Source organism: Hippichthys cyanospilos, unplaced genomic scaffold (assembly GCF_059441005.1).
Source record: "Hippichthys cyanospilos isolate Australia breed blue-spotted pipefish unplaced genomic scaffold, RoL_Hcya_1.0 HiC_scaffold_125, whole genome shotgun sequence".
Lineage (NCBI taxonomy): Eukaryota > Metazoa > Chordata > Actinopteri > Syngnathiformes > Syngnathidae > Hippichthys > Hippichthys cyanospilos.
Window position 1 is genome coordinate 20,001 of NW_028283481.1, and position 5,749 is coordinate 25,749.

Below are 5,749 nucleotides of genomic sequence, written 5' to 3' on the forward strand. Positions count from 1 at the left end.
AGGCAAAGTGCCGGTGTCCGCCCGGTTCCCCAAACGCCCCTGGTCGCCCAACTCAGGGGCAGAAGTGCTGAAATGAGGCCGAGTTGCCTGGTTCCCTAAAGCGGCCAAAAAAAGAGCAAAGTGCCGGTGTCCGCCCGGTTCCCCAAACGCCCCTGGTCGCCCAACTCAGGGGAGAAGTGCTGAAATGAGGCCGAGTGTCCTGGTTCCCAAAATCGGCCAAATATTAGGCAAAGTGCCGGTGTCCGCCCGGTTCCCCAAACGCCCCTGGTCGCCCAACTCAGGGGCAGAAGTGCTGAAATGAGGCCGAGTTGCCTGGTTCCCTAAAGCGGCCAAAAAAAGAGCAAAGTGCCGGTGTCCGCCCGGTTCCCCAAACGCCCCTGGTCGCCCAACTCAGGGCAGAAGTGCTGAAGTCAGGCCGAGTGTCCTGGTTCCCTGGAGCGGCCAAATATTAGGCAAAAAGCCGGTGTCCGCCCGGTTCCCCAAACGCCCCTGGTCGCCCAACTCAGGGGAGAAGTGCTGAAGTCAGGCCGAGTTGCCTGGTTCCCTGGAGCGGCCAAATATTAGGCAAAGTGCCGCTGTCCGCCCGGTTCTCGGGCCGGCTGTAAAAACGACTAAGTCCAACTTCAGGCTGGGAAGTGGCAAACTGAGGCCGAGTGTCCTGGTTCCCAAAATCGGCCAAATATTAGGCAAAGTGCCGGTGTCCGCCCGGTTCCCCAAACGCCCCTGGTCGCCCAACTCAGGGGCAGAAGTGCTGAAATGAGGCCGAGTTGCCTGGTTCCCTAAAGCGGCCAAAAAAAGAGCAAAGTGCCGGTGTCCGCCCGGTTCCCCAAACGCCCCTGGTCGCCCAACTCAGGGGAGAAGTGCTGAAATGAGGCCGAGTTGCCTGGTTCCCTAAAGCGGCCAAATATTAGGCAAAGTGCCGGTGTCCGCCCGGTTCCCCAAACGCCCCTGGTCGCCCAACTCAGGGGCAGAAGTGCTGAAATGAGGCCGACCTGCCTGGTTCCCTGGAGCGGCCAAATATTAGGCAAAGTGCCGCTGTCCGCCCGGTTCCCCAAACGCCCCTGGTCGCCCAACTCAGGGCAGAAGTGCTGAAATGAGGCCGAGTGTCCTGGTTCCCTGGAGCGGCCAAATATTAGGCAAAAAGCCGGTGTCCGCCCGGTTCCCCAAACGCCCCTGGTCGCCCAACTCAGGGGCAGAAGTGCTGAAATGAGGCCGAGTTGCCTGGTTCCCTAAAGCGGCCAAAAAAAGAGCAAAGTGCCGGTGTCCGCCCGGTTCCCCAAACGCCCCTGGTCGCCCAACTCAGGGCAGAAGTGCTGAAGTCAGGCCGAGTGTCCTGGTTCCCTGGAGCGGCCAAATATTAGGCAAAAAGCCGGTGTCCGCCCGGTTCCCCAAACGCCCCTGGTCGCCCAACTCAGGGGAGAAGTGCTGAAGTCAGGCCGAGTTGCCTGGTTCCCTGGAGCGGCCAAATATTAGGCAAAGTGCCGCTGTCCGCCCGGTTCTCGGGCCGGCTGTAAAAACGACTAAGTCCAACTTCAGGCTGGGAAGTGGCAAACTGAGGCCGAGTGTCCTGGTTCCCAAAATCGGCCAAATATTAGGCAAAGTGCCGGTGTCCGCCCGGTTCCCCAAACGCCCCTGGTCGCCCAACTCAGGGGCAGAAGTGCTGAAATGAGGCCGAGTTGCCTGGTTCCCTAAAGCGGCCAAAAAAAGAGCAAAGTGCCGGTGTCCGCCCGGTTCCCCAAACGCCCCTGGTCGCCCAACTCAGGGGAGAAGTGCTGAAATGAGGCCGAGTTGCCTGGTTCCCTAAAGCGGCCAAATATTAGGCAAAGTGCCGGTGTCCGCCCGGTTCCCCAAACGCCCCTGGTCGCCCAACTCAGGGGCAGAAGTGCTGAAATGAGGCCGACCTGCCTGGTTCCCTGGAGCGGCCAAATATTAGGCAAAGTGCCGCTGTCCGCCCGGTTCCCCAAACGCCCCTGGTCGCCCAACTCAGGGCAGAAGTGCTGAAATGAGGCCGAGTGTCCTGGTTCCCTGGAGCGGCCAAATATTAGGCAAAAAGCCGGTGTCCGCCCGGTTCCCCAAACGCCCCTGGTCGCCCAACTCAGGGGCAGAAGTGCTGAAATGAGGCCGAGTTGCCTGGTTCCCTAAAGCGGCCAAAAAAAGAGCAAAGTGCCGGTGTCCGCCCGGTTCCCCAAACGCCCCTGGTCGCCCAACTCAGGGGAGAAGTGCTGAAATGAGGCCGAGTTGCCTGGTTCCCTAAAGCGGCCAAATATTAGGCAAAGTGCCGGTGTCCGCCCGGTTCCCCAAACGCCCCTGGTCGCCCAACTCAGGGGCAGAAGTGCTGAAATGAGGCCGACCTGCCTGGTTCCCTGGAGCGGCCAAAAAAAGAGCAAAGTGCCGGTGTCCGCCCGGTTCCCCAAACGCCCCTGGTCGCCCAACTCAGGGGAGAAGTGCTGAAATGAGGCCGAGTTGCCTGGTTCCCAAAATCGGCCAAATATTAGGCAAAGTGCCGGTGTCCGCCCGGTTCCCCAAACGCCCCTGGTCGCCCAACTCAGGGGCAGAAGTGCTGAAATGAGGCCGAGTTGCCTGGTTCCCTAAAGCGGCCAAAAAAAGAGCAAAGTGCCGGTGTCCGCCCGGTTCCCCAAACGCCCCTGGTCGCCCAACTCAGGGGAGAAGTGCTGAAATGAGGCCGAGTTGCCTGGTTCCCTAAAGCGGCCAAATATTAGGCAAAGTGCCGGTGTCCGCCCGGTTCCCCAAACGCCCCTGGTCGCCCAACTCAGGGGAGAAGTGCTGAAATGAGGCCGAGTTGCCTGGTTCCCTAAAGCGGCCAAATATTAGGCAAAGTGCCGGTGTCCGCCCGGTTCCCCAAACGCCCCTGGTCGCCCAACTCAGGGGCAGAAGTGCTGAAATGAGGCCGACCTGCCTGGTTCCCTGGAGCGGCCAAATATTAGGCAAAGTGCCGCTGTCCGCCCGGTTCCCCAAACGCCCCTGGTCGCCCAACTCAGGGCAGAAGTGCTGAAATGAGGCCGAGTGTCCTGGTTCCCTGGAGCGGCCAAATATTAGGCAAAAAGCCGGTGTCCGCCCGGTTCCCCAAACGCCCCTGGTCGCCCAACTCAGGGGCAGAAGTGCTGAAATGAGGCCGAGTTGCCTGGTTCCCTAAAGCGGCCAAAAAAAGAGCAAAGTGCCGGTGTCCGCCCGGTTCCCCAAACGCCCCTGGTCGCCCAACTCAGGGGAGAAGTGCTGAAATGAGGCCGAGTTGCCTGGTTCCCTAAAGCGGCCAAATATTAGGCAAAGTGCCGGTGTCCGCCCGGTTCCCCAAACGCCCCTGGTCGCCCAACTCAGGGGCAGAAGTGCTGAAATGAGGCCGACCTGCCTGGTTCCCTGGAGCGGCCAAATATTAGGCAAAGTGCCGCTGTCCGCCCGGTTCCCCAAACGCCCCTGGTCGCCCAACTCAGGGCAGAAGTGCTGAAATGAGGCCGAGTGTCCTGGTTCCCTGGAGCGGCCAAATATTAGGCAAAAAGCCGGTGTCCGCCCGGTTCCCCAAACGCCCCTGGTCGCCCAACTCAGGGGCAGAAGTGCTGAAATGAGGCCGAGTTGCCTGGTTCCCTAAAGCGGCCAAAAAAAGAGCAAAGTGCCGGTGTCCGCCCGGTTCCCCAAACGCCCCTGGTCGCCCAACTCAGGGCAGAAGTGCTGAAGTCAGGCCGAGTGTCCTGGTTCCCTGGAGCGGCCAAATATTAGGCAAAAAGCCGGTGTCCGCCCGGTTCCCCAAACGCCCCTGGTCGCCCAACTCAGGGGAGAAGTGCTGAAGTCAGGCCGAGTTGCCTGGTTCCCTGGAGCGGCCAAATATTAGGCAAAGTGCCGCTGTCCGCCCGGTTCTCGGGCCGGCTGTAAAAACGACTAAGTCCAACTTCAGGCTGGGAAGTGGCAAACTGAGGCCGAGTGTCCTGGTTCCCAAAATCGGCCAAATATTAGGCAAAGTGCCGGTGTCCGCCCGGTTCCCCAAACGCCCCTGGTCGCCCAACTCAGGGGCAGAAGTGCTGAAATGAGGCCGAGTTGCCTGGTTCCCTAAAGCGGCCAAAAAAAGAGCAAAGTGCCGGTGTCCGCCCGGTTCCCCAAACGCCCCTGGTCGCCCAACTCAGGGGAGAAGTGCTGAAATGAGGCCGAGTTGCCTGGTTCCCTAAAGCGGCCAAATATTAGGCAAAGTGCCGGTGTCCGCCCGGTTCCCCAAACGCCCCTGGTCGCCCAACTCAGGGGCAGAAGTGCTGAAATGAGGCCGACCTGCCTGGTTCCCTGGAGCGGCCAAATATTAGGCAAAGTGCCGCTGTCCGCCCGGTTCCCCAAACGCCCCTGGTCGCCCAACTCAGGGCAGAAGTGCTGAAATGAGGCCGAGTGTCCTGGTTCCCTGGAGCGGCCAAATATTAGGCAAAAAGCCGGTGTCCGCCCGGTTCCCCAAACGCCCCTGGTCGCCCAACTCAGGGGCAGAAGTGCTGAAATGAGGCCGAGTTGCCTGGTTCCCTAAAGCGGCCAAAAAAAGAGCAAAGTGCCGGTGTCCGCCCGGTTCCCCAAACGCCCCTGGTCGCCCAACTCAGGGGAGAAGTGCTGAAATGAGGCCGAGTTGCCTGGTTCCCTAAAGCGGCCAAATATTAGGCAAAGTGCCGGTGTCCGCCCGGTTCCCCAAACGCCCCTGGTCGCCCAACTCAGGGGCAGAAGTGCTGAAATGAGGCCGACCTGCCTGGTTCCCTGGAGCGGCCAAAAAAAGAGCAAAGTGCCGGTGTCCGCCCGGTTCCCCAAACGCCCCTGGTCGCCCAACTCAGGGGAGAAGTGCTGAAATGAGGCCGAGTTGCCTGGTTCCCAAAATCGGCCAAATATTAGGCAAAGTGCCGGTGTCCGCCCGGTTCCCCAAACGCCCCTGGTCGCCCAACTCAGGGGCAGAAGTGCTGAAATGAGGCCGAGTTGCCTGGTTCCCTAAAGCGGCCAAAAAAAGAGCAAAGTGCCGGTGTCCGCCCGGTTCCCCAAACGCCCCTGGTCGCCCAACTCAGGGGAGAAGTGCTGAAATGAGGCCGAGTTGCCTGGTTCCCTAAAGCGGCCAAATATTAGGCAAAGTGCCGGTGTCCGCCCGGTTCCCCAAACGCCCCTGGTCGCCCAACTCAGGGGAGAAGTGCTGAAATGAGGCCGAGTTGCCTGGTTCCCTAAAGCGGCCAAATATTAGGCAAAGTGCCGGTGTCCGCCCGGTTCCCCAAACGCCCCTGGTCGCCCAACTCAGGGGCAGAAGTGCTGAAATGAGGCCGACCTGCCTGGTTCCCTGGAGCGGCCAAATATTAGGCAAAGTGCCGCTGTCCGCCCGGTTCCCCAAACGCCCCTGGTCGCCCAACTCAGGGCAGAAGTGCTGAAATGAGGCCGAGTGTCCTGGTTCCCTGGAGCGGCCAAATATTAGGCAAAAAGCCGGTGTCCGCCCGGTTCCCCAAACGCCCCTGGTCGCCCAACTCAGGGGCAGAAGTGCTGAAATGAGGCCGAGTTGCCTGGTTCCCTAAAGCGGCCAAAAAAAGAGCAAAGTGCCGGTGTCCGCCCGGTTCCCCAAACGCCCCTGGTCGCCCAACTCAGGGGAGAAGTGCTGAAATGAGGCCGAGTTGCCTGGTTCCCTAAAGCGGCCAAATATTAGGCAAAGTGCCGGTGTCCGCCCGGTTCCCCAAACGCCCCTGGTCGCCCAACTCAGGGGCAGAAGTGCTGAAATGAGGCCGACCTGCCTGGTTCCCTG